Here is a 24,293-nt window from a genome sequence, read left to right on the forward strand (position 1 = left end):
GCATTCGAAGTGTGAAGGTTTATAATGTTCCTTTTGAGTGCCCAAATGAGGCCATTGCTCGTAAACTTGGCGAATTTGGCACCGTTCTTAGTGTGGAGAATGATGTGTGGCCTGCAGGTTTTAGGTATCGGGTTCTGAGTGGTGTTCGGACAGTACGTGTAGATTTAAAGAAACATATCCCGTCGTATCTGATCATTGCTGGCACGCGAGCTTTCCTCAGCTATAGTGGGCAGCCGCAGACGTGTTCTGTGTGTGGCAAAACGGATCATTTACGACAAACCTGCACTTTACGCAGGCCGGCGCAGCTACCGCGCGAAGCTGTTGTCAACACCACGTATGCAGGCGCGTTGGTTGGACCCCCCTCGCTCGCCCCGACCGACCGACAGGCTTCCGCCGCTCCTGCGGCTGTGGCTCCTGTGTCCGATATTGTGACTCAGCCGACAGTTGTCGTGCCCCCGGTTGTGTCGGAACAAAGTTTACCTGCCGAACGCACCCCTCGCGAAGTCAGTATCGCTGATTTGTCAGCCGTCAGTGTTCCGGACGTGCCTGTTAGGGAGTCTTCTGAAATGTTGGTCGAGTCCCCTCCTGTGTCCGATAATGTGACTCTGCCGACAGTTGTCGTGCCCCCGGTTGTGTCGGAACAAAGTTTCTCTACCGAACAGACCCCTCGCGAAGTCAGTCTTGCTGATTTGTCAGCTGTCAGTGTCCCGCCCGTGCCTGTTGGGGAGTCTTCTGAAATGTTGGTCGAGTCGCCCCGGCCGATTACCGTCCCCGCCCCACCGACAGACAAGCGGAAATTGCCGACACAAGCCGGCCTGTCCACTTCTGGTGAGGCGGATGCTAGCAGCGCTGAAAGCGAGGTGTCTCAAGTTTCCACCCAGTCCGCCCCTACCGATTCCAAACCGAAGCGTAGGCGGTCTAAGAAACGTTCGAAAACGGCGCCCACTGAGGGCGACGGCGTTTCCTTCGAACAGGCCGTTGAGGGATTAACGGACTCCTTGGTCCAAGAGCGTCGCGACGCACCTTTCGTGCACGGTCCGCCTATGTCGGTGCCCCCCGCCCCCGCTTCCCGGGCCGTCCCGGACGCCGTACCTTCTCCTGCGGACACCATGCAGTGGTCTGAGGATGTGGAGGAAGATCATTTCTTCTAGTTCCGCTTAAGTTACAGAGTCCATCCTGACGCGTGCATTCCACCAGTTACGCGTCCTCACACTTAATGTTAATCAAATCCGCAGTGTCCGTAAAATTGACGCCCTTTTACATTTTTTGCAATCTGCTCGTTGTGATGTGGTTTTCCTTCAAGAACTTACAGCTGACGTTGTCCCGCACCTTACTGCCTATAATGTTATTCTTAATATTGATCCGGAAACGACCATTGGTACGGCTATTTTAATCACGCCCGGTTTAGAGTATAAACACGTAGAAATTTTACCAAATGGACGAGGGTTGGCATGTGTCATCTGCGACATATTTTTTGTTAACGTGTACGCCCCCTCTGGAACTCACAACAAACGTCTGAGGGATACTTTTTTCAATCATGATTTATGTCAGTTCTTCCATCGAAACCACCGACGGATCATCTTAGGCGGTGATTTTAATTGTGTCTTGCGTGTTGCCGACCAGGAACCGACGGCACATAAGTGTCTAGCACTGCAAACTTTAGTTGACACTTTTAAACTTGAGGACACGTGGCTTCGTTTTAGTCCGACTGCTACAGGTTTTACTTATTTTTATCCTACTGGGCATAGTAGGTTGGGCAGTATTTATGTCTCGTCGGACCTTACTGCACAAATCTTGCAGGCCGAAGTTGCCCCCGTCGTTTTTTCGGATCATTGTGGTTATTTGTGTGCTTTTAATGTCCCGTCTGTTCGCCCGGACCGTACGCGATCCTATTGGAAATTCAATGTTAGTGTTTTGGATGACGTCAGTCTTGTCGAACAGGTACATTTGTTGTGGCGCCAACTTCTTCAGAGCCGCCCACAGGCGTGTTCTACTGTCGCATGGTGGCTCCGTCACGCTAAACCGGCTCTTCGTAATTTGCTCATAAATTACTGTCGTGACAAGGCCCATTGGGACATGATGACGGTCAATTTTTATCGCGATTGTTTACAGGATTTAATTACTCGTGTTACCGACCGCCCTGACCTCCTTCCCATGTTACGGAAAATTAAAACGCAGATTTTAAACCATCCGCATCGGAAGGCGCAGGGCTCTGTTGTCCGTAGCAGGCCTTTCGATCCCTCTTTGGAAGAACCACTATCATTGTATCATTTACGACGAGCCCGACTGCGGCGTGAAAAACTTTTATTCACGGACTGGATAACGCGTGACGGTCTTAGAACTTCGGATCGTCGGGTGATTAAGGACGAAATTTACGATCACTACTCTAAACTCTTTCAATCTCAACCTTTGCATGACGCCTCCTTGCAGATGTTTTTACACGACCTGCCTTCAGTTTTAACGCGTCAGGATAGACTTCTTTTAAATGAGCGTTTTACAGCTGATGATGTTTCTGCCGCCGTTAAGGCTAGCCCGAAGGGAAAGGCACCTGGCATTGACGGAATTCCTGTGGAATTTTATGTGAAATTTTCCGGTCTTTTAACTGATACTTTCGTTGCCATTGTTAATGAGATACATAATGGTCTTGATGTGCCGGAAGACTTTTTAGAGGGGCTCATCGTCCTCATCCCGAAGACCACTGGCATCCAAAGTGCGGTGACTTTACGGCCGATTACTCTATTAAACGCCGATTATAAAATCATAGCACGCTGCTTTTCACACCGTTTGCGGCCGGCGTTGAAGACCGTCATTAGTCCTTCTCAATCGTGTGCAGTACCTGGACGGAATATATTTGATGCCGTCCTGGCGTATCGAGAATGTATCGCTTCTGCCTCGTCACGTCGTGGCGGCCGGGCTGCGATACTTTCCATTGATTTTCATAATGCATTCGATCGAATTAGTCACGAATACTTGCGGCGGGTCATGTATAAGTTTGGATTTGGTTTAAAATTCACGCATGTGATATCTAACCTTCTGAAATCGGCCACTTCCCGAATCCTTTTTCATGGCCAGGCCGGTGATGTCCTCAGGATGAACAGATCCGTCCGCCAAGGGTGCCCGCTTTCCATGGGCTTATTCGTTTTAGCGCTGGATCCTCTACTCCGTAAACTAACGAATGTTTGCCACGGTGTCCCGTTTGGTACGGGTTCGCTTGTCTGTCGGGCGTATGCGGATGACTTGGGAGTTTTTATCCAAAGTCCCGACGATATTGATTCGCTCCGTCTCATTCTTCACCAATTTGAATCGGCATCGGGTGCGGTTGTGAACCCCCGTAAGTCCATCTTGCTGCCGCTTACTGCGACCATGAGGGCTGTCCGTCGTGATTGGTATACCGTCAAGTTACGACATAAGATTCTCGGGATCCAGATGACGGCAAATGTACAACAAATGGCAGTGTTAAACTGGCGCGCGGTCTTATATTCTGTTCGAGCGGCGACTCAGGCTGCCGCCAAACGAAATTTGTCTTTGCTGGATAGAGTTTCGGTTGTTAATACCCAGATGTTGGCCAAGGCCTGGTACCTGGCTCAAGTTTTGCCGGTGCCGAAGGAGATCGAACGGGCCATCAAGCATGCTGTTTCTTGGCTGGTCTGGCGAGGCGAAATCTTTAAGGTCGCCTACAATATTTGCACGCTCCCGCCGGACAGGGGCGGCATCGGTCTGGTTGATTTTCCTTCCAAGTGTGCTGCCCTTTTGCTCCACCGAACTAACTGTGTAATAGCCCATGCGGGGCTTGGCCCCACGTCGGTACTCTTCGACCTTTACCGCCCTGCTTCTCTCCGCGCGCCTGTCTCTATCCAGGCTATCCCGTACAACTTGAATTTCGTTCGCCAGTACTTCCTCCACACCAGCTATCTGATAGGTGACGATCGGCGCAGGGGTAACGTCAGCGCGATCGCAGAGGCCCTCCGCGGAACTCCGCCGACTAACAAATGGGAGTTGAGGCTGCCGCAATACGATTGGCGGACGGTGTGGTCCAACATTTCCAGTAAATTGTTGACATCAGATGTTCGGGACACTTGGTATAAAGTTGTGAATCGCACCGTTGCCACGAATGCGAAACTCCACGCAATCAATCTCCTCCCGAGTGGCATCTGTGGGCGGTGCGCGGCTGAGGACACGATCGAACACCGTTTTGTGTGCCCCCAGTTTCACGAGGTATGGGCTGCCACCCGTGAGATGTTGGCGTTGATTAATAGGACTACCCCGAGTGCCATACAACCTACGTATATCCTGGTTCCCGACTGGCGGCCGTATCCTGCCACCAAGAGAAACGCTACCGTGTGGATCGCCGCGCATGCAGCACATGCGATTTTCTCTCTCCGCCTCATGGATCGCTTGCAGTTTTTGACGTATCTTTGGGACTACTATGGACGGGAGCAACGAAATCCGCAGTGTGTTTCCAATTATGCCCGATTTTTAGATGTCCCTCTACGGACCGCCTTTACCAAATTACATATTTCTCTCCTGCCATGATTATGTACTTCCCATTCCACTGTTTCCTCTGGCGGAATGTGTGGAATGATATATTGTTCTAATTTTCTTGATGTATGACAGTTCATTTGTCTCACCGGCTCGACTTATCTTCCGCCATTTGGGCGGTTGTCCTTAGGATTGCCATATTGGCTCTTCTCTCCTGGATTGACGCTTGTTCCCTAATTGCTGACCTTTACTTCGTTTTTTGTGACTATTGCAGGACTGTCATTGACTTGTCCCTGAACTGTGAGACGGCGCTCAAAGATAATTAGGCGTTGAAACGGTTGCCTCTTGGGCACGGAAATCAAGCTTATCGAGAAGACGAAATATGTTTGTTGCTGCCGGAATTGCGTACACTTCCCCATTCCCGTGCGCCAGACATATTTGGCACGTTTAGTGTGGTTATTTGTTTGTGTTTTTCATTTCCATATTATTTTGAGAGTCTCTATTTTTTGCCTTTCTATGGTAGCGGTGGGCCTCCGCTGCCTACTTGTGGTCATTGTCCTCCTAGAATGGTTTTTTATTTTGTGTTTCGCGTTCTCGTTCTTCCTTCCTCACGTTCTTTCCACACCTTCAGAGGACGTTATTCTTTTTTCGCAACATCGTTTTGGACATGTTTCCGCTGGCCACGATGGATCTTTGTTCTCCTAAAGGAACTCCATAAAAAAAAAATATTAAATAAAAAAAAAGAGCAATGCTCTGTTACACAATAATAAAGAGTACAACACACCACTCTTTCCGTTATTCCACGTTTCTCGGGTTGGGACGGTGAGGGAGACACTGTGGCCAGGCCTCGGATTGCGACCCCTGCCCCCTTTGCCTCCACCGCCGCCCTGGCCTGATCTTGCAAGAAGGTATGTTTGGTTTAACAAAAAAAAAAAAAAAAAAAAAAAAAAAAAAAAAAAAAAAAAAAAAAAAACACTAATAATTAAAAAAACAGAGTGGTTAAGGCGTAAAAAAAAGAGTGGTTAAGGCGTAAAAAAAGAGTGGTTAAGGCGTAAAAAAAAAGAGTGGTTAAGGCGTAACAAAAAAAAGATCCCGGGTTTCGGCATGCATTCGTTTTGAAGCTGACGCCAATGGAAATGCTCTGAGTTTGTGATAATGTAACTACCGCCGAGAACAAAAGTGACTCCCTCGTGTAGCTGTTCTGGTTGTCTAGTGCATGCCATAAGAGGAACACAGTAGGCAACTGCCTGGGAAGCAAGAAAATAAAAAAAAAAAAGATGTCCTACCGACCGCGTTCCCTTTTTTGTGTCAGGACGTGAAGAACGTCTCCAACGGAACTGTGAAATGAGCGAAAACGTGGGAAACATTGCATTCAAAATGCTTGTGAATTTTCGAGTTGCCCAGTGAGTGTCAACAAAACACGTAAATCCTCTGCTCCAACGCATGAGACGTAACGACTGCTGCAATTTGTTTTTGCGTCGTGTGTCAGTATTCTTCGATAGTCTGTTACGAGCTTAGCACGATAAGTTTGTAGACAGCATCCAGGCGACGTTTTATTAGTTACAGCTCCATGCAGCGATTGCAAAAAAAAAAAAAAAAAAAAAAAAAAATAAGCACTACGGAAAAGAATGCTGCTACGCCGTTTCCTGGCACTGCAGTGCTTTAAACAGTAGCAGTTGCATGTGTCGGGAGGATCTTCCGCTACTGGCAGTCGTGGCCGAGTGGTTAAGGCGTCTGACTCGAAATCAGATTCCCTCTGGGAGCGTAGGTTCGAATCCTACCGGCTGCGTGTGATTTTGCGTAAAAACGAGCAGAAATTTCCGCACACATGTGACATGCGTGGGTGAAAGCGGATCCAAACCAGTGACACCATTCTCAACAAGACGGAAATTTATGTTTCAGAATACTGTTTCGCGACGGCCGCTGTCTGTTGCGGCTCTCGGTTCACCTCGCACGGACGCTAGTACTTGCAGAAATCAGTCGCAGGCCCACGAACGCGCCCCCGTCATTTTGTCGCGCCGTCGCCGTGTTCGTGACTACGCAGATGTGCTTCAAAGTGTTGGACAGAGCGAGCATTCATTTCTTTTTAAGAATCGCAATTAAATTCATTCGAGTGTGGCAAAAGCAGTGGTGCAGCGTTTTCCTTTCTTAAGATCTCGCAGCTGCTTGCAAGTATGTCCATCGTTTAAGACGACAGAAAAGTAGCGTCAGCGGTGCGTCAGTGGGAAGTCGGTGAAGTCGCCATTGGAGCCGTAAGCCAGTAATTACGACACGCGAATCACTCAAACACCATTCAGCATGTACCACAATGCTCGGCCGAGGGACCGGGTAGCTCAGCCGGTAGAGCGCTAGACTTTCAACCAAAGGGTCCCGGGTTCAAACCCCCGTCCAGGCCAAAATTGATACACTGTCGTAACGGCTAATGTGCTGGCAACGGAAGCACTACAGAAACGAGTGAGGCCATGTCGTGTTCTTGCGTCAGATTGCTTGAAAAGTTGCACTTGCCGAGAGACGCTTCTGCGACCGGCAGTCGTGGCCGAGTGGTTAAGGCGTCTGACTAGAAATCAGCTTCCCTCTGGGAGCGTAGGTTCGGGTCCTACCGACTGCGTCCTTTTTTGTGTCAAGAGGTGAAGAACATCTCCAACGGAACCGTGAAATGAGCGAATACGTGGGAAACACTGCATTCGAGACGCTTGTGAATTTTACAATTGTCCAGTGAGTGTCGACAAAACACGTAGCTCCTCTGCTGAGACGTACAAACTGCTGCAATTTCACTTTACATCGTGTGTCAGCTTTCTTCGATAGTCTGTTACGACCCTAGCGTAATGAGTTTATAGACAGCAGTCAGACGACGTTTTAATAGTAACAGCTCCACGCAACGACCACCCAACAGTAAAGGACATGAGGCAATGTGTCAATATGCCTAAAGGGAGGGGTGTTCAGGTAACGTGAGCCCGGATAGCTCAGTCGGTAGAGCATTAGGCTTTTAACCTAAGGGTCCAGGGTTCAAGTCCCTGTTCGGGCGGAAATTTTAATACCTTGGTAGCCGCACGTCTCGTAGCGGTGTAAGCACTACGGAAAAGAATGCTGCTACGCCGTTTCCTGGCACTGCAGTGCTTTAAACAGTAGCAGTTGCATGTGTCGGGAGGATCTTCCGCTACTGGCAGTCGTGGCCGAGTGGTTAAGGCGTCTGACTCGAAATCAGATTCCCTCTGGGAGCGTAGGTTCGAATCCTACCGGCTGCGTGTGATTTTGCGTAAAAACGAGCAGAAATTTTCGCACACATGTGACATGCGTGGGTGAAAGCGGATCCAAACCAGTGACACCATTCTCAACAAGACGGAAATTTATGTTTCAGAATACTGTTTCGCGACGGCCGCTGTCTGTTGCGGCTCTCGGTTCACCTCGCACGGACGCTAGTACTTGCAGAAATCAGTCGCAGGCCCACGAACGCGCCCCCGTCATTTTGTCGCGCCGTCGCCGTGTTCGTGACTACGCAGATGTGCTTCAAAGTGTTGGACAGAGCGAGCATTCATTTCTTTTTAAGAATCGCAATTAAATTCATTCGAGTGTGGCAAAAGCAGTGGTGCAGCGTTTTCCTTTCTTAAGATCTCGCAGCTGCTTGCAAGTATGTCCATCGTTTAAGACGACAGAAAAGTAGCGTCAGCGGTGCGTCAGTGGGAAGTCGGTGAAGTCGCCATTGGAGCCGTAAGCCAGTAATTACGACACGCGAATCACTCAAACACCATTCAGCATGTACCACAATGCTCGGCCGAGGGACCGGGTAGCTCAGCCGGTAGAGCGCTAGACTTTCAACCAAAGGGTCCCGGGTTCAAACCCCCGTCCAAGCCAAAATTGATACACTGTCGTAACGGCTAATGTGCTGGCAACGGAAGCACTACAGAAACGAGTGAGGCCATGTCGTGTTCTTGCGTCAGATTGCTTGAAAAGTTGCACTTGCCGAGAGACGCTTCTGCGACCGGCAGTCGTGGCCGAGTGGTTAAGGCGTCTGACTAGAAATCAGATTCCCTCTGGGAGCGTAGGTTCGGGTCCTACCGACTGCGTCCTTTTTTGTGTCAAGAGGTGAAGAACATCTCCAACGGAACCGTGAAATGAGCGAATACGTGGGAAACACTGCATTCGAGACGCTTGTGAATTTTACAATTGTCCAGTGAGTGTCGACAAAACACGTAGCTCCTCTGCTGAGACGTACAAACTGCTGCAATTTCACTTTACATCGTGTGTCAGCTTTCTTCGATAGTCTGTTACGACCCTAGCGTAATGAGTTTATAGACAGCAGTCAGACGACGTTTTAATAGTAACAGCTCCACGCAACGACCACCCAACAGTAAAGGACATGAGGCAATGTGTCAATATGCCTAAAGGGAGGGGTGTTCAGGTAACGTGAGCCCGGATAGCTCAGTCGGTAGAGCATTAGGCTTTTAACCTAAGGGTCCAGGGTTCAAGTCCCTGTTCGGGCGGAAATTTTAATACCTTGGTAGCCGCACGTCTCGTAGCGGTGTAAGCACTACGGAAAAGAATGCTGCTACGCCGTTTCCTGGCACTGCAGTGCTTTAAACAGTAGCAGTTGCATGTGTCGGGAGGATCTTCCGCTACTGGCAGTCGTGGCCGAGTGGTTAAGGCGTCTGACTCGAAATCAGATTCCCTCTGGGAGCGTAGGTTCGAATCCTACCGGCTGCGTGTGATTTTGCGTAAAAACGAGCAGAAATTTTCGCACACATGTGACATGCGTGGGTGAAAGCGGATCCAAACCAGTGACACCATTCTCAACAAGACGGAAATTTATGTTTCAGAATACTGTTTCGCGACGGCCGCTGTCTGTTGCGGCTCTCGGTTCACCTCGCACGGACGCTAGTACTTGCAGAAATCAGTCGCAGGGCCACGAACGCGCCCCCGTCATTTTGTCGCGCCGTCGCCGTGTTCGTGACTACGCAGATGTGCTTCAAAGTGTTGGACAGAGCGAGCATTCATTTCTTTTTAAGAATCGCAATTAAATTCATTCGAGTGTGGCAAAAGCAGTGGTGCAGCGTTTTCCTTTCTTAAGATCTCGCAGCTGCTTGCAAGTATGTCCATCGTTTAAGACGACAGAAAAGTAGCGTCAGCGGTGCGTCAGTGGGAAGTCGGTGAAGTCGCCATTGGAGCCGTAAGCCAGTAATTACGACACGCGAATCACTCAAACACCATTCAGCATGTACCACAATGCTCGGCCGAGGGACCGGGTAGCTCAGCCGGTAGAGCGCTAGACTTTCAACCAAAGGGTCCCGGGTTCAAACCCCCGTCCAAGCCAAAATTGATACACTGTCGTAACGGCTAATGTGCTGGCAACGGAAGCACTACAGAAACGAGTGAGGCCATGTCGTGTTCTTGCGTCAGATTGCTTGAAAAGTTGCACTTGCCGAGAGACGCTTCTGCGACCGGCAGTCGTGGCCGAGTGGTTAAGGCGTCTGACTAGAAATCAGATTCCCTCTGGGAGCGTAGGTTCGGGTCCTACCGACTGCGTCCTTTTTTGTGTCAAGAGGTGAAGAACATCTCCAACGGAACCGTGAAATGAGCGAATACGTGGGAAACACTGCATTCGAGACGCTTGTGAATTTTACAATTGTCCAGTGAGTGTCGACAAAACACGTAGCTCCTCTGCTGAGACGTACAAACTGCTGCAATTTCACTTTACATCGTGTGTCAGCTTTCTTCGATAGTCTGTTACGACCCTAGCGTAATGAGTTTATAGACAGCAGTCAGACGACGTTTTAATAGTAACAGCTCCACGCAACGACCACCCAACAGTAAAGGACATGAGGCAATGTGTCAATATGCCTAAAGGGAGGGGTGTTCAGGTAACGTGAGCCCGGATAGCTCAGTCGGTAGAGCATTAGGCTTTTAACCTAAGGGTCCAGGGTTCAAGTCCCTGTTCGGGCGGAAATTTTAATACCTTGGTAGCCGCACGTCTCGTAGCGGTGTAAGCACTACGGAAAAGAATGCTGCTACGCCGTTTCCTGGCACTGCAGTGCTTTAAACAGTAGCAGTTGCATGTGTCGGGAGGATCTTCCGCTACTGGCAGTCGTGGCCGAGTGGTTAAGGCGTCTGACTCGAAATCAGATTCCCTCTGGGAGCGTAGGTTCGAATCCTACCGGCTGCGTGTGATTTTGCGTAAAAACGAGCAGAAATTTTCGCACACATGTGACATGCGTGGGTGAAAGCGGATCCAAACCAGTGACACCATTCTCAACAAGACGGAAATTTATGTTTCAGAATACTGTTTCGCGACGGCCGCTGTCTGTTGCGGCTCTCGGTTCACCTCGCACGGACGCTAGTACTTGCAGAAATCAGTCGCAGGGCCACGAACGCGCCCCCGTCATTTTGTCGCGCCGTCGCCGTGTTCGTGACTACGCAGATGTGCTTCAAAGTGTTGGACAGAGCGAGCATTCATTTCTTTTTAAGAATCGCAATTAAATTCATTCGAGTGTGGCAAAAGCAGTGGTGCAGCGTTTTCCTTTCTTAAGATCTCGCAGCTGCTTGCAAGTATGTCCATCGTTTAAGACGACAGAAAAGTAGCGTCAGCGGTGCGTCAGTGGGAAGTCGGTGAAGTCGCCATTGGAGCCGTAAGCCAGTAATTACGACACGCGAATCACTCAAACACCATTCAGCATGTACCACAATGCTCGGCCGAGGGACCGGGTAGCTCAGCCGGTAGAGCGCTAGACTTTCAACCAAAGGGTCCCGGGTTCAAACCCCCGTCCAGGCCAAAATTGATACACTGTCGTAACGGCTAATGTGCTGGCAACGGAAGCACTACAGAAACGAGTGAGGCCATGTCGTGTTCTTACGTCAGATTGCTTGAAAAGTTGCAAGTTGCACTTGCCGAGAGACGCTTCTGCGACTGGCAGTCGTGGCCGAGTGGTTAAGGCGTCTGACTAGAAATCAGATTCCCTCTGGGAGCGTAGGTTCGAGTCCTACCGACTGCGTCCTTTTTTGTGTCAAGAGGTGAAGAACATCTCCAACGGAACCGTGAAATGAGCGAATACGTGGGAAACACTGCATTCGAGACGCTTGTGAATTTTACAATTGTCCAGTGAGTGTCGACAAAACACGTAGCTCCTCTGCTGAGACGTACAAACTGCTGCAATTTCACTTTACATCGTGTGTCAGCTTTCTTCGATAGTCTGTTACGACCCTAGCGTAATGAGTTTATAGACAGCAGTCAGACGACGTTTTAATAGTAACAGCTCCACGCAACGACCACCCAACAGTAAAGGACATGAGGCAATGTGTCAATATGCCTAAAGGGAGGGGTGTTCAGGTAACGTGAGCCCGGATAGCTCAGTCGGTAGAGCATTAGGCTTTTAACCTAAGGGTCCAGGGTTCAAGTCCCTGTTCGGGCGGAAATTTTAATACCTTGGTAGCCGCACGTCTCGTAGCGGTGTAAGCACTACGGAAAAGAATGCTGCTACGCCGTTTCCTGGCACTGCAGTGCTTTAAACAGTAGCAGTTGCATGTGTCGGGAGGATCTTCCGCTACTGGCAGTCGTGGCCGAGTGGTTAAGGCGTTTGACTCGAAATCAGATTCCCTCTGGGAGCGTAGGTTCGAATCCTACCGGCTGCGTGTGATTTTGCGTAAAAACGAGCAGAAATTTTCGCACACATGTGACATGCGTGGGTGAAAGCGGATCCAAACCAGTGACACCATTCTCAACAAGACGGAAATTTATGTTTCAGAATACTGTTTCGCGACGGCCGCTGTCTGTTGCGGCTCTCGGTTCACCTCGCACGGACGCTAGTACTTGCAGAAATCAGTCGCAGGCCCACGAACGCGCCCCCGTCATTTTGTCGCGCCGTCGCCGTGTTCGTGACTACGCAGATGTGCTTCAAAGTGTTGGACAGAGCGAGCATTCATTTCTTTTTAAGAATCGCAATTAAATTCATTCGAGTGTGGCAAAAGCAGTGGTGCAGCGTTTTCCTTTCTTAAGATCTCGCAGCTGCTTGCAAGTATGTCCATCGTTTAAGACGACAGAAAAGTAGCGTCAGCGGTGCGTCAGTGGGAAGTCGGTGAAGTCGCCATTGGAGCCGTAAGCCAGTAATTACGACACGCGAATCACTCAAACACCATTCAGCATGTACCACAATGCTCGGCCGAGGGACCGGGTAGCTCAGCCGGTAGAGCGCTAGACTTTCAACCAAAGGGTCCCGGGTTCAAACCCCCGTCCAGGCCAAAATTGATACACTGTCGTAACGGCTAATGTGCTGGCAACGGAAGCACTACAGAAACGAGTGAGGCCATGTCGTGTTCTTACGTCAGATTGCTTGAAAAGTTGCACTTGCCGAGAGACGCTTCTGCGACCGGCAGTCGTGGCCGAGTGGTTAAGGCGTCTGACTAGAAATCAGCTTCCCTCTGGGAGCGTAGGTTCGGGTCCTACCGACTGCGTCCTTTTTTGTGTCAAGAGGTGAAGAACATCTCCAACGGAACCGTGAAATGAGCGAATACGTGGGAAACACTGCATTCGAGACGCTTGTGAATTTTACAATTGTCCAGTGAGTGTCGACAAAACACGTAGCTCCTCTGCTGAGACGTACAAACTGCTGCAATTTCACTTTACATCGTGTGTCAGCTTTCTTCGATAGTCTGTTACGACCCTAGCGTAATGAGTTTATAGACAGCAGTCAGACGACGTTTTAATAGTAACAGCTCCACGCAACGACCACCCAACAGTAAAGGACATGAGGCAATGTGTCAATATGCCTAAAGGGAGGGGTGTTCAGGTAACGTGAGCCCGGATAGCTCAGTCGGTAGAGCATTAGGCTTTTAACCTAAGGGTCCAGGGTTCAAGTCCCTGTTCGGGCGGAAATTTTAATACCTTGGTAGCCGCACGTCTCGTAGCGGTGTAAGCACTACGGAAAAGAATGCTGCTACGCCGTTTCCTGGCACTGCAGTGCTTTAAACAGTAGCAGTTGCATGTGTCGGGAGGATCTTCCGCTACTGGCAGTCGTGGCCGAGTGGTTAAGGCGTCTGACTCGAAATCAGATTCCCTCTGGGAGCGTAGGTTCGAATCCTACCGGCTGCGTGTGATTTTGCGTAAAAACGAGCAGAAATTTTCGCACACATGTGACATGCGTGGGTGAAAGCGGATCCAAACCAGTGACACCATTCTCAACAAGACGGAAATTTATGTTTCAGAATACTGTTTCGCGACGGCCGCTGTCTGTTGCGGCTCTCGGTTCACCTCGCACGGACGCTAGTACTTGCAGAAATCAGTCGCAGGCCCACGAACGCGCCCCCGTCATTTTGTCGCGCCGTCGCCGTGTTCGTGACTACGCAGATGTGCTTCAAAGTGTTGGACAGAGCGAGCATTCATTTCTTTTTAAGAATCGCAATTAAATTCATTCGAGTGTGGCAAAAGCAGTGGTGCAGCGTTTTCCTTTCTTAAGATCTCGCAGCTGCTTGCAAGTATGTCCATCGTTTAAGACGACAGAAAAGTAGCGTCAGCGGTGCGTCAGTGGGAAGTCGGTGAAGTCGCCATTGGAGCCGTAAGCCAGTAATTACGACACGCGAATCACTCAAACACCATTCAGCATGTACCACAATGCTCGGCCGAGGGACCGGGTAGCTCAGCCGGTAGAGCGCTAGACTTTCAACCAAAGGGTCCCGGGTTCAAACCCCCGTCCAAGCCAAAATTGATACACTGTCGTAACGGCTAATGTGCTGGCAACGGAAGCACTACAGAAACGAGTGAGGCCATGTCGTGTTCTTGCGTCAGATTGCTTGAAAAGTTGCACTTGCCGAGAGACGCTTCTGCGACCGGCAGTCGTGGCCGAGTGGTTAAGGCGTCTGACTAGAAATCAGATTCCCTCTGGGAGCGTAGGTTCGGGTCCTACCGACTGCGTCCTTTTTTGTGTCAAGAGGTGAAGAACATCTCCAACGGAACCGTGAAATGAGCGAATACGTGGGAAACACTGCATTCGAGACGCTTGTGAATTTTACAATTGTCCAGTGAGTGTCGACAAAACACGTAGCTCCTCTGCTGAGACGTACAAACTGCTGCAATTTCACTTTACATCGTGTGTCAGCTTTCTTCGATAGTCTGTTACGACCCTAGCGTAATGAGTTTATAGACAGCAGTCAGACGACGTTTTAATAGTAACAGCTCCACGCAACGACCACCCAACAGTAAAGGACATGAGGCAATGTGTCAATATGCCTAAAGGGAGGGGTGTTCAGGTAACGTGAGCCCGGATAGCTCAGTCGGTAGAGCATTAGGCTTTTAACCTAAGGGTCCAGGGTTCAAGTCCCTGTTCGGGCGGAAATTTTAATACCTTGGTAGCCGCACGTCTCGTAGCGGTGTAAGCACTACGGAAAAGAATGCTGCTACGCCGTTTCCTGGCACTGCAGTGCTTTAAACAGTAGCAGTTGCATGTGTCGGGAGGATCTTCCGCTACTGGCAGTCGTGGCCGAGTGGTTAAGGCGTCTGACTCGAAATCAGATTCCCTCTGGGAGCGTAGGTTCGAATCCTACCGGCTGCGTGTGATTTTGCGTAAAAACGAGCAGAAATTTTCGCACACATGTGACATGCGTGGGTGAAAGCGGATCCAAACCAGTGACACCATTCTCAACAAGACGGAAATTTATGTTTCAGAATACTGTTTCGCGACGGCCGCTGTCTGTTGCGGCTCTCGGTTCACCTCGCACGGACGCTAGTACTTGCAGAAATCAGTCGCAGGGCCACGAACGCGCCCCCGTCATTTTGTCGCGCCGTCGCCGTGTTCGTGACTACGCAGATGTGCTTCAAAGTGTTGGACAGAGCGAGCATTCATTTCTTTTTAAGAATCGCAATTAAATTCATTCGAGTGTGGCAAAAGCAGTGGTGCAGCGTTTTCCTTTCTTAAGATCTCGCAGCTGCTTGCAAGTATGTCCATCGTTTAAGACGACAGAAAAGTAGCGTCAGCGGTGCGTCAGTGGGAAGTCGGTGAAGTCGCCATTGGAGCCGTAAGCCAGTAATTACGACACGCGAATCACTCAAACACCATTCAGCATGTACCACAATGCTCGGCCGAGGGACCGGGTAGCTCAGCCGGTAGAGCGCTAGACTTTCAACCAAAGGGTCCCGGGTTCAAACCCCCGTCCAAGCCAAAATTGATACACTGTCGTAACGGCTAATGTGCTGGCAACGGAAGCACTACAGAAACGAGTGAGGCCATGTCGTGTTCTTGCGTCAGATTGCTTGAAAAGTTGCACTTGCCGAGAGACGCTTCTGCGACCGGCAGTCGTGGCCGAGTGGTTAAGGCGTCTGACTAGAAATCAGATTCCCTCTGGGAGCGTAGGTTCGGGTCCTACCGACTGCGTCCTTTTTTGTGTCAAGAGGTGAAGAACATCTCCAACGGAACCGTGAAATGAGCGAATACGTGGGAAACACTGCATTCGAGACGCTTGTGAATTTTACAATTGTCCAGTGAGTGTCGACAAAACACGTAGCTCCTCTGCTGAGACGTACAAACTGCTGCAATTTCACTTTACATCGTGTGTCAGCTTTCTTCGATAGTCTGTTACGACCCTAGCGTAATGAGTTTATAGACAGCAGTCAGACGACGTTTTAATAGTAACAGCTCCACGCAACGACCACCCAACAGTAAAGGACATGAGGCAATGTGTCAATATGCCTAAAGGGAGGGGTGTTCAGGTAACGTGAGCCCGGATAGCTCAGTCGGTAGAGCATTAGGCTTTTAACCTAAGGGTCCAGGGTTCAAGTCCCTGTTCGGGCGGAAATTTTAATACCTTGGTAGCCGCACGTCTCGTAGCGGTGTAAGCACTACGGAAAAGAATGCTGCTACGCCGTTTCCTGGCACTGCAGTGCTTTAAACAGTAGCAGTTGCATGTGTCGGGAGGATCTTCCGCTACTGGCAGTCGTGGCCGAGTGGTTAAGGCGTCTGACTCGAAATCAGATTCCCTCTGGGAGCGTAGGTTCGAATCCTACCGGCTGCGTGTGATTTTGCGTAAAAACGAGCAGAAATTTTCGCACACATGTGACATGCGTGGGTGAAAGCGGATCCAAACCAGTGACACCATTCTCAACAAGACGGAAATTTATGTTTCAGAATACTGTTTCGCGACGGCCGCTGTCTGTTGCGGCTCTCGGTTCACCTCGCACGGACGCTAGTACTTGCAGAAATCAGTCGCAGGGCCACGAACGCGCCCCCGTCATTTTGTCGCGCCGTCGCCGTGTTCGTGACTACGCAGATGTGCTTCAAAGTGTTGGACAGAGCGAGCATTCATTTCTTTTTAAGAATCGCAATTAAATTCATTCGAGTGTGGCAAAAGCAGTGGTGCAGCGTTTTCCTTTCTTAAGATCTCGCAGCTGCTTGCAAGTATGTCCATCGTTTAAGACGACAGAAAAGTAGCGTCAGCGGTGCGTCAGTGGGAAGTCGGTGAAGTCGCCATTGGAGCCGTAAGCCAGTAATTACGACACGCGAATCACTCAAACACCATTCAGCATGTACCACAATGCTCGGCCGAGGGACCGGGTAGCTCAGCCGGTAGAGCGCTAGACTTTCAACCAAAGGGTCCCGGGTTCAAACCCCCGTCCAGGCCAAAATTGATACACTGTCGTAACGGCTAATGTGCTGGCAACGGAAGCACTACAGAAACGAGTGAGGCCATGTCGTGTTCTTACGTCAGATTGCTTGAAAAGTTGCAAGTTGCACTTGCCGAGAGACGCTTCTGCGACTGGCAGTCGTGGCCGAGTGGTTAAGGCGTCTGACTAGAAATCAGATTCCCTCTGGGAGCGTAGGTTCGAGTCCTACCGACTGCGTCCTTTTTTGTGTCAAGAGGTGAAGAACATCTCCAACGGAACCGTGAAATGAGCGAATACGTGGGAAACACTGCATTCGAGACGCTTGTGAATTTTACAATTGTCCAGTGAGTGTCGACAAAACACGTAGCTCCTCTGCTGAGACGTACAAACTGCTGCAATTTCACTTTACATCGTGTGTCAGCTTTCTTCGATAGTCTGTTACGACCCTAGCGTAATGAGTTTATAGACAGCAGTCAGACGACGTTTTAATAGTAACAGCTCCACGCAACGACCACCCAACAGTAAAGGACATGAGGCAATGTGTCAATATGCCTAAAGGGAGGGGTGTTCAGGTAACGTGAGCCCGGATAGCTCAGTCGGTAGAGCATTAGGCTTTTAACCTAAGGGTCCAGGGTTCAAGTCCCTGTTCGGGCGGAAATTTTAATACCTTGGTAGCCGCACGTCTCGTAGCGGTGTAAGCACTACGGAAAAGAATGCTGCTACGCCGTTTCCTGGCACTGCAGTGCTTTAAACAGTAGCAGTTGCATGTGTCGGGAGGATCTTCCGCTACTGGCAGTCGTGGCCGAGTGGTTAAGGCGTTTGACTCGAAATCAGATTCCCTCTGGGAGCGTAGGTTCGAATCCTACCGGCTGCGTGTGATTTTGCGTAAAAACGAGCAGAAATTTTCGCACACATGTGACATGCGTGGGTGAAAGCGGATCCAAACCAGTGACACCATTCTCAACAAGACGGAAATTTATGTTTCAGAATACTGTTTCGCGACGGCCGCTGTCTGTTGCGGCTCTCGGTTCACCTCGCACGGACGCTAGTACTTGCAGAAATCAGTCGCAGGCCCACGAACGCGCCCCCGTCATTTTGTCGCGCCGTCGCCGTGTTCGTGACTACGCAGATGTGCTTCAAAGTGTTGGACAGAGCGAGCATTCATTTCTTTTTAAGAATCGCAATTAAATTCATTCGAGTGTGGCAAAAGCAGTGGTGCAGCGTTTTCCTTTCTTAAGATCTCGCAGCTGCTTGCAAGTATGTCCATCGTTTAAGACGACAGAAAAGTAGCGTCAGCGGTGCGTCAGTGGGAAGTCGGTGAAGTCGCCATTGGAGCCGTAAGCCAGTAATTACGACACGCGAATCACTCAAACACCATTCAGCATGTACCACAATGCTCGGCCGAGGGACCGGGTAGCTCAGCCGGTAGAGCGCTAGACTTTCAACCAAAGGGTCCCGGGTTCAAACCCCCGTCCAGGCCAAAATTGATACACTGTCGTAACGGCTAATGTGCTGGCAACGGAAGCACTACAGAAACGAGTGAGGCCATGTCGTGTTCTTACGTCAGATTGCTTGAAAAGTTGCACTTGCCGAGAGACGCTTCTGCGACCGGCAGTCGTGGCCGAGTGGTTAAGGCGTCTGACTAGAAATCAGCTTCCCTCTGGGAGCGTAGGTTCGGGTCCTACCGACTGCGTCCTTTTTTGTGTCAAGAGGTGAAGAACATCTCCAACGGAACCGTGAAATGAGCGAATACGTGGGAAACACTGCATTCGAGACGCTTGTGAATTTTACAATTGTCCAGTGAGTGTCGACAAAACACGTAGCTCCTCTGCTGAGACGTACAAACTGCTGCAATTTCACTTTACATCGTGTGTCAGCTTTCTTCGATAGTCTGTTACGACCCTAGCGTAATGAGTTTATAGACAGCAGTCAGACGACGTTTTAATAGTAACAGCTCCACGCAACGACCACCCAACAGTAAAGGACATGAGGCAATGTGTCAATATGCCTAAAGGGAGGGGTGTTCAGGTAACGTGAGCCCGGATAGCTCAGTCGGTAGAGCATTAGGCTTTTAACCTAAGGGTCCAGGGTTCAAGTCCCTGTTCGGGCGGAAATTTTAATACCTTGGTAGCCGCACGTCTCGTAGCGGTGTAAGCACTACGGAAAAGAATGCTGCTACGCCGTTTCCTGGCACTGCAGTGCTTTAAACAGTAGCAGTTGCATGTGTCGGGAGGATCTTCCGCTACTGGCAGTCGTGGCCGAGTGGTTAAGGCGTCTGACTCGAAATCAGATTCCCTCTGGGAGCGTAGGTTCGAATCCTACCGGCTGCGTGTGATTTTGCGTAAAAACGAGCAGAAATTTTCGCACACATGTGACATGCGTGGGTGAAAGCGGATCCAAACCAGTGACACCATTCTCAACAAGACGGAAATTTATGTTTCAGAATACTGTTTCGCGACGGCCGCTGTCTGTTGCGGCTCTCGGTTCACCTCGCACGGACGCTAGTACTTGCAGAAATCAGTCGCAGGCCCACGAACGCGCCCCCGTCATTTTGTCGCGCCGTCGCCGTGTTCGTGACTACGCAGATGTGCTTCAAAGTGTTGGACAGAGCGAGCATTCATTTCTTTTTAAGAATCGCAATTAAATTCATTCGAGTGTGGCAAAAGCAGTGGTGCAGCGTTTTCCTTTCTTAAGATCTCGCAGCTGCTTGCAAGTATGTCCATCGTTTAAGACGACAGAAAAGTAGCGTCAGCGGTGCGTCAGTGGGAAGTCGGTGAAGTCGCCATTGGAGCCGTAAGCCAGTAATTACGACACGCGAATCACTCAAACACCATTCAGCATGTACCACAATGCTCGGCCGAGGGACCGGGTAGCTCAGCCGGTAGAGCGCTAGACTTTCAACCAAAGGGTCCCGGGTTCAAACCCCCGTCCAGGCCAAAATTGATACACTGTCGTAACGGCTAATGTGCTGGCAACGGAAGCACTACAGAAACGAGTGAGGCCATGTCGTGTTCTTACGTCAGATTGCTTGAAAAGTTGCACTTGCCGAGAGACGCTTCTGCGACCGGCAGTCGCGGCCGAGTGGTTAAGGCGTCTGACTAGAAATCAGATTCCCTCTGGGAGCGTAGGTTCGGGTCCTACCGACTGCGTCCTTTTTTGTGTCAAGAGGTGAAGAACATCTCCAACGGAACCGTGAAATGAGCGAATACGTGGGAAACACTGCATTCGAGACGCTTGTGAATTTTACAATTGTCCAGTGAGTGTCGACAAAACACGTAGCTCCTCTGCTGAGACGTACAAACTGCTGCAATTTCACTTTACATCGTGTGTCAGCTTTCTTCGATAGTCTGTTACGACCCTAGCGTAATGAGTTTATAGACAGCAGTCAGACGACGTTTTAATAGTAACAGCTCCACGCAACGACCACCCAACAGTAAAGGACATGAGGCAATGTGTCAATATGCCTAAAGGGAGGGGTGTTCAGGTAACGTGAGCACGGATAGCTCAGTCGGTAGAGCATTAGGCTTTTAACCTAAGGGTCCAGGGTTCAAGTCCCTGTTCGGGCGGAAATTTTAATACCTTGGTAGCCGCACGTCTCGTAGCGGTGTAAGCACTACGGAAAAGAATGCTGCTACGCCGTTTCCTGGCACTGCAGTGCTTTAAACAGTAGCAGTTGCATGTGTCGGGAGGATCTTCCGCTACTGGCAGTCGTGGCCGAGTGGTTAAGGCGTCTGACTCGAAATCAGATTCCCTCTGGGAGCGTAGGTTCGAATCCTACCGGCTGCGTGTGATTTTGCGTAAAAACGAGCAGAAATTTTCGCACACATGTGACATGCGTGGGTGAAAGCGGATCCAAACCAGTGACACCATTCTCAACAAGACGGAAATTTATGTTTCAGAATACTGTTTCGCGACGGCCGCTGTCTGTTGCGGCTCTCGGTTCACCTCGCACGGACGCTAGTACTTGCAGAAATCAGTCGCAGGCCCACGAACGCGCCCCCGTCATTTTGTCGCGCCGTCGCCGTGTTCGTGACTACGCAGATGTGCTTCAAAGTGTTGGACAGAGCGAGCATTCATTTCTTTTTAAGAATCGCAATTAAATTCATTCGAGTGTGGCAAAAGCAGTGGTGCAGCGTTTTCCTTTCTTAAGATCTCGCAGCTGCTTGCAAGTATGTCCATCGTTTAAGACGACAGAAAAGTAGCGTCAGCGGTGCGTCAGTGGGAAGTCGGTGAAGTCGCCATTGGAGCCGTAAGCCAGTAATTACGACACGCGAATCACTCAAACACCATTCAGCATGTACCACAATGCTCGGCCGAGGGACCGGGTAGCTCAGCCGGTAGAGCGCTAGACTTTCAACCAAAGGGTCCCGGGTTCAAACCCCCGTCCAGGCCAAAATTGATACACTGTCGTAACGGCTAATGTGCTGGCAACGGAAGCACTACAGAAACGAGTGAGGCCATGTCGTGTTCTTACGTCAGATTGCTTGAAAAGTTGCACTTGCCGAGAGACGCTTCTGCGACCGGCAGTCGCGGCCGAGTGGTTAAGGCGTCTGACTAGAAATCAGATTCCCTCTGGGAGCGTAGGTTCGGGTCCTACCGACTGCGTCCTTTTTTGTGTCAAGAGGTGAAGAACATCTCCAACGGAACCGTGAAATGAGCGAATACGTGGGAAACACTGCATTCGAGACGCTTGTGAATTTTACAATTGTCCAGTGAGTGTCGACAAAACACGTAGCTCCTCTGCTGAGACGTACAAACTGCTGCAATTTCACTTTACATCGTGTGTCAGCTTTCTTCGATAGTCTGTTACGACCCTAGCGTAATGAGTTTATAGACAGCAGTCAGACGACGTTTTAATAGTAACAGCTCCACGCAACGACCACCCAACAGTAAAGGACATGAGGCAATGTGTCAATATGCCTAAAGGGAGGGGTGTTCAGGTAACGTGAGCACGGATAGCTCAGTCGGTAGAGCATTAGGCTTTTAACCTAAGGGTCCAGGGTTCAAGTCCCTGTTCGGGCGGAAATTTTAATACCTTGGTAGCCGCACGTCTCGTAGCGGTGTAAGCACTACGGAAAAGAATGCTGCTACGCCGTTTCCTGGCACTGCAGTGCTTTAAACAGTAGCAGTTGCATGTGTCGGGAGGATCTTCCGCTACTGGCAGTCGTGGCCGAGTGGTTAAGGCGTCTGACTCGAAATCAGATTCCCTCTGGGAGCGTAGGTTCGAATCCTACCGGCTGCGTGTGATTTTGCGTAAAAACGAGCAGAAATTTTCGCACACATGTGACATGCGTGGGTGAAAGCGGATCCAAACCAGTGACACCATTCTCAACAAGACGGAAATTTATGTTTCAGAATACTGTTTCGCGACGGCCGCTGTCTGTTGCGGCTCTCGGTTCACCTCGCACGGACGCTAGTACTTGCAGAAATCAGTCGCAGGCCCACGAACGCGCCCCCGTCATTTTGTCGCGCCGTCGCCGTGTTCGTGACTACGCAGATGTGCTTCAAAGTGTTGGACAGAGCGAGCATTCATTTCTTTTTAAGAATCGCAATTAAATTCATTCGAGTGTGGCAAAAGCAGTGGTGCAGCGTTTTCCTTTCTTAAGATCTCGCAGCTGCTTGCAAGTATGTCCATCGTTTAAGACGACAGAAAAGTAGCGTCAGCGGTGCGTCAGTGGGAAGTCGGTGAAGTCGCCATTGGAGCCGTAAGCCAGTAATTACGACACGCGAATCACTCAAACACCATTCAGCATGTACCACAATGCTCGGCCGAGGGACCGGGTAGCTCAGCCGGTAGAGCGCTAGACTTTCAACCAAAGGGTCCCGGGTTCAAACCCCCGTCCAGGCCAAAATTGATACACTGTCGTAACGGCTAATGTGCTGGCAACGGAAGCACTACAGAAACGAGTGAGGCCATGTCGTGTTCTTACGTCAGATTGCTTGAAAAGTTGCACTTGCCGAGAGACGCTTCTGCGACCGGCAGTCGCGGCCGAGTGGTTAAGGCGTCTGACTAGAAATCAGATTCCCTCTGGGAGCGTAGGTTCGGGTCCTACCGACTGCGTCCTTTTTTGTGTCAAGAGGTGAAGAACATCTCCAACGGAACCGTGAAATGAGCGAATACGTGGGAAACACTGCATTCGAGACGCTTGTGAATTTTACAATTGTCCAGTGAGTGTCGACAAAACACGTAGCTCCTCTGCTGAGACGTACAAACTGCTGCAATTTCACTTTACATCGTGTGTCAGCTTTCTTCGATAGTCTGTTACGACCCTAGCGTAATGAGTTTATAGACAGCAGTCAGACGACGTTTTAATAGTAACAGCTCCACGCAACGACCACCCAACAGTAAAGGACATGAGGCAATGTGTCAATATGCCTAAAGGGAGGGGTGTTCAGGTAACGTGAGCACGGATAGCTCAGTCGGTAGAGCATTAGGCTTTTAACCTAAGGGTCCAGGGTTCAAGTCCCTGTTCGGGCGGAAATTTTAATACCTTGGTAGCCGCACGTCTCGTAGCGGTGTAAGCACTACGGAAAAGAATGCTGCTACGCCGTTTCCTGGCACTGCAGTGCTTTAAACAGTAGCAGTTGCATGTGTCGGGAGGATCTTCCGCTACTGGCAGTCGTGGCCGAGTGGTTAAGGCGTCTGACTCGAAATCAGATTCCCTCTGGGAGCGTAGGTTCGAATCCTACCGGCTGCGTGTGATTTTGCGTAAAAACGAGCAGAAATTTTCGCACACATGTGACATGCGTGGGTGAAAGCGGATCCAAACCAGTGACACCATTCTCAACAAGACGGAAATTTATGTTTCAGAATACTGTTTCGCGACGGCCGCTGTCTGTTGCGGCTCTCGGTTCACCTCGCACGGACGCTAGTACTTGCAGAAATCAGTCGCAGGCCCACGAACGCGCCCCCGTCATTTTGTCGCGCCGTCGCCGTGTTCGTGACTACGCAGATGTGCTTCAAAGTGTTGGACAGAGCGAGCATTCATTTCTTTTTAAGAATCGCAATTAAATTCATTCGAGTGTGGCAAAAGCAGTGGTGCAGCGTTTTCCTTTCTTAAGATCTCGCAGCTGCTTGCAAGTATGTCCATCGTTTAAGACGACAGAAAAGTAGCGTCAGCGGTGCGTCAGTGGGAAGTCGGTGAAGTCGCCATTGGAGCCGTAAGCCAGTAATTACGACACGCGAATCACTCAAACACCATTCAGCATGTACCACAATGCTCGGCCGAGGGACCGG

At 50.1% G+C, this 24,293-nt stretch overlaps 37 non-coding genes across 37 annotated transcripts; all 37 read left to right on the forward strand.

The window, feature by feature from the left end:
• The first annotated feature begins 6,186 nt into the window (after positions 1–6,186).
• Trnas-cga (transfer RNA serine (anticodon CGA)) lies at positions 6,187–6,268 on the forward strand. Its single transcript has one exon. It is a non-coding gene; the product is annotated as a tRNA-Ser (tRNA).
• A 737-nt stretch (positions 6,269–7,005) lies between these two features.
• Positions 7,006–7,087, forward strand: Trnas-aga (transfer RNA serine (anticodon AGA)). The gene has a single exon. It is a non-coding gene; the product is annotated as a tRNA-Ser (tRNA).
• A 344-nt stretch (positions 7,088–7,431) lies between these two features.
• Trnak-uuu (transfer RNA lysine (anticodon UUU)) lies at positions 7,432–7,504 on the forward strand. The gene has a single exon. It is a non-coding gene; the product is annotated as a tRNA-Lys (tRNA).
• A 138-nt stretch (positions 7,505–7,642) lies between these two features.
• Trnas-cga (transfer RNA serine (anticodon CGA)) lies at positions 7,643–7,724 on the forward strand. The gene has a single exon. It is a non-coding gene; the product is annotated as a tRNA-Ser (tRNA).
• A 737-nt stretch (positions 7,725–8,461) lies between these two features.
• Trnas-aga (transfer RNA serine (anticodon AGA)) lies at positions 8,462–8,543 on the forward strand. Its single transcript has one exon. It is a non-coding gene; the product is annotated as a tRNA-Ser (tRNA).
• Positions 8,544–8,887: 344 nt separating this feature from the next.
• Trnak-uuu (transfer RNA lysine (anticodon UUU)) lies at positions 8,888–8,960 on the forward strand. The gene has a single exon. It is a non-coding gene; the product is annotated as a tRNA-Lys (tRNA).
• Positions 8,961–9,098: 138 nt separating this feature from the next.
• Positions 9,099–9,180, forward strand: Trnas-cga (transfer RNA serine (anticodon CGA)). The gene has a single exon. It is a non-coding gene; the product is annotated as a tRNA-Ser (tRNA).
• Positions 9,181–9,917: 737 nt separating this feature from the next.
• Trnas-aga (transfer RNA serine (anticodon AGA)) lies at positions 9,918–9,999 on the forward strand. The gene has a single exon. It is a non-coding gene; the product is annotated as a tRNA-Ser (tRNA).
• Positions 10,000–10,343: 344 nt separating this feature from the next.
• On the forward strand, positions 10,344–10,416 carry Trnak-uuu (transfer RNA lysine (anticodon UUU)). The gene has a single exon. It is a non-coding gene; the product is annotated as a tRNA-Lys (tRNA).
• A 138-nt stretch (positions 10,417–10,554) lies between these two features.
• Trnas-cga (transfer RNA serine (anticodon CGA)) lies at positions 10,555–10,636 on the forward strand. The gene has a single exon. It is a non-coding gene; the product is annotated as a tRNA-Ser (tRNA).
• A 744-nt stretch (positions 10,637–11,380) lies between these two features.
• On the forward strand, positions 11,381–11,462 carry Trnas-aga (transfer RNA serine (anticodon AGA)). Its single transcript has one exon. It is a non-coding gene; the product is annotated as a tRNA-Ser (tRNA).
• A 344-nt stretch (positions 11,463–11,806) lies between these two features.
• On the forward strand, positions 11,807–11,879 carry Trnak-uuu (transfer RNA lysine (anticodon UUU)). The gene has a single exon. It is a non-coding gene; the product is annotated as a tRNA-Lys (tRNA).
• Positions 11,880–12,017: 138 nt separating this feature from the next.
• Positions 12,018–12,099, forward strand: Trnas-cga (transfer RNA serine (anticodon CGA)). Its single transcript has one exon. It is a non-coding gene; the product is annotated as a tRNA-Ser (tRNA).
• A 737-nt stretch (positions 12,100–12,836) lies between these two features.
• Positions 12,837–12,918, forward strand: Trnas-aga (transfer RNA serine (anticodon AGA)). Its single transcript has one exon. It is a non-coding gene; the product is annotated as a tRNA-Ser (tRNA).
• A 344-nt stretch (positions 12,919–13,262) lies between these two features.
• Positions 13,263–13,335, forward strand: Trnak-uuu (transfer RNA lysine (anticodon UUU)). Its single transcript has one exon. It is a non-coding gene; the product is annotated as a tRNA-Lys (tRNA).
• A 138-nt stretch (positions 13,336–13,473) lies between these two features.
• Trnas-cga (transfer RNA serine (anticodon CGA)) lies at positions 13,474–13,555 on the forward strand. Its single transcript has one exon. It is a non-coding gene; the product is annotated as a tRNA-Ser (tRNA).
• Positions 13,556–14,292: 737 nt separating this feature from the next.
• On the forward strand, positions 14,293–14,374 carry Trnas-aga (transfer RNA serine (anticodon AGA)). The gene has a single exon. It is a non-coding gene; the product is annotated as a tRNA-Ser (tRNA).
• A 344-nt stretch (positions 14,375–14,718) lies between these two features.
• On the forward strand, positions 14,719–14,791 carry Trnak-uuu (transfer RNA lysine (anticodon UUU)). The gene has a single exon. It is a non-coding gene; the product is annotated as a tRNA-Lys (tRNA).
• Positions 14,792–14,929: 138 nt separating this feature from the next.
• Positions 14,930–15,011, forward strand: Trnas-cga (transfer RNA serine (anticodon CGA)). The gene has a single exon. It is a non-coding gene; the product is annotated as a tRNA-Ser (tRNA).
• Positions 15,012–15,748: 737 nt separating this feature from the next.
• Trnas-aga (transfer RNA serine (anticodon AGA)) lies at positions 15,749–15,830 on the forward strand. Its single transcript has one exon. It is a non-coding gene; the product is annotated as a tRNA-Ser (tRNA).
• A 344-nt stretch (positions 15,831–16,174) lies between these two features.
• Positions 16,175–16,247, forward strand: Trnak-uuu (transfer RNA lysine (anticodon UUU)). The gene has a single exon. It is a non-coding gene; the product is annotated as a tRNA-Lys (tRNA).
• Positions 16,248–16,385: 138 nt separating this feature from the next.
• Positions 16,386–16,467, forward strand: Trnas-cga (transfer RNA serine (anticodon CGA)). The gene has a single exon. It is a non-coding gene; the product is annotated as a tRNA-Ser (tRNA).
• Positions 16,468–17,211: 744 nt separating this feature from the next.
• Positions 17,212–17,293, forward strand: Trnas-aga (transfer RNA serine (anticodon AGA)). The gene has a single exon. It is a non-coding gene; the product is annotated as a tRNA-Ser (tRNA).
• A 344-nt stretch (positions 17,294–17,637) lies between these two features.
• Positions 17,638–17,710, forward strand: Trnak-uuu (transfer RNA lysine (anticodon UUU)). Its single transcript has one exon. It is a non-coding gene; the product is annotated as a tRNA-Lys (tRNA).
• Positions 17,711–17,848: 138 nt separating this feature from the next.
• Positions 17,849–17,930, forward strand: Trnas-cga (transfer RNA serine (anticodon CGA)). The gene has a single exon. It is a non-coding gene; the product is annotated as a tRNA-Ser (tRNA).
• Positions 17,931–18,667: 737 nt separating this feature from the next.
• Trnas-aga (transfer RNA serine (anticodon AGA)) lies at positions 18,668–18,749 on the forward strand. The gene has a single exon. It is a non-coding gene; the product is annotated as a tRNA-Ser (tRNA).
• A 344-nt stretch (positions 18,750–19,093) lies between these two features.
• Trnak-uuu (transfer RNA lysine (anticodon UUU)) lies at positions 19,094–19,166 on the forward strand. The gene has a single exon. It is a non-coding gene; the product is annotated as a tRNA-Lys (tRNA).
• A 138-nt stretch (positions 19,167–19,304) lies between these two features.
• Positions 19,305–19,386, forward strand: Trnas-cga (transfer RNA serine (anticodon CGA)). The gene has a single exon. It is a non-coding gene; the product is annotated as a tRNA-Ser (tRNA).
• A 737-nt stretch (positions 19,387–20,123) lies between these two features.
• Positions 20,124–20,205, forward strand: Trnas-aga (transfer RNA serine (anticodon AGA)). The gene has a single exon. It is a non-coding gene; the product is annotated as a tRNA-Ser (tRNA).
• Positions 20,206–20,549: 344 nt separating this feature from the next.
• On the forward strand, positions 20,550–20,622 carry Trnak-uuu (transfer RNA lysine (anticodon UUU)). Its single transcript has one exon. It is a non-coding gene; the product is annotated as a tRNA-Lys (tRNA).
• Positions 20,623–20,760: 138 nt separating this feature from the next.
• Positions 20,761–20,842, forward strand: Trnas-cga (transfer RNA serine (anticodon CGA)). The gene has a single exon. It is a non-coding gene; the product is annotated as a tRNA-Ser (tRNA).
• Positions 20,843–21,579: 737 nt separating this feature from the next.
• Positions 21,580–21,661, forward strand: Trnas-aga (transfer RNA serine (anticodon AGA)). The gene has a single exon. It is a non-coding gene; the product is annotated as a tRNA-Ser (tRNA).
• A 344-nt stretch (positions 21,662–22,005) lies between these two features.
• On the forward strand, positions 22,006–22,078 carry Trnak-uuu (transfer RNA lysine (anticodon UUU)). Its single transcript has one exon. It is a non-coding gene; the product is annotated as a tRNA-Lys (tRNA).
• Positions 22,079–22,216: 138 nt separating this feature from the next.
• On the forward strand, positions 22,217–22,298 carry Trnas-cga (transfer RNA serine (anticodon CGA)). The gene has a single exon. It is a non-coding gene; the product is annotated as a tRNA-Ser (tRNA).
• A 737-nt stretch (positions 22,299–23,035) lies between these two features.
• On the forward strand, positions 23,036–23,117 carry Trnas-aga (transfer RNA serine (anticodon AGA)). The gene has a single exon. It is a non-coding gene; the product is annotated as a tRNA-Ser (tRNA).
• Positions 23,118–23,461: 344 nt separating this feature from the next.
• On the forward strand, positions 23,462–23,534 carry Trnak-uuu (transfer RNA lysine (anticodon UUU)). The gene has a single exon. It is a non-coding gene; the product is annotated as a tRNA-Lys (tRNA).
• Positions 23,535–23,672: 138 nt separating this feature from the next.
• On the forward strand, positions 23,673–23,754 carry Trnas-cga (transfer RNA serine (anticodon CGA)). Its single transcript has one exon. It is a non-coding gene; the product is annotated as a tRNA-Ser (tRNA).
• Positions 23,755–24,293: the final 539 nt, after the last annotated feature.

Source organism: Schistocerca nitens, chromosome 4, assembly GCF_023898315.1.
Source record: "Schistocerca nitens isolate TAMUIC-IGC-003100 chromosome 4, iqSchNite1.1, whole genome shotgun sequence".
NCBI lineage: Eukaryota > Metazoa > Arthropoda > Insecta > Orthoptera > Acrididae > Schistocerca > Schistocerca nitens.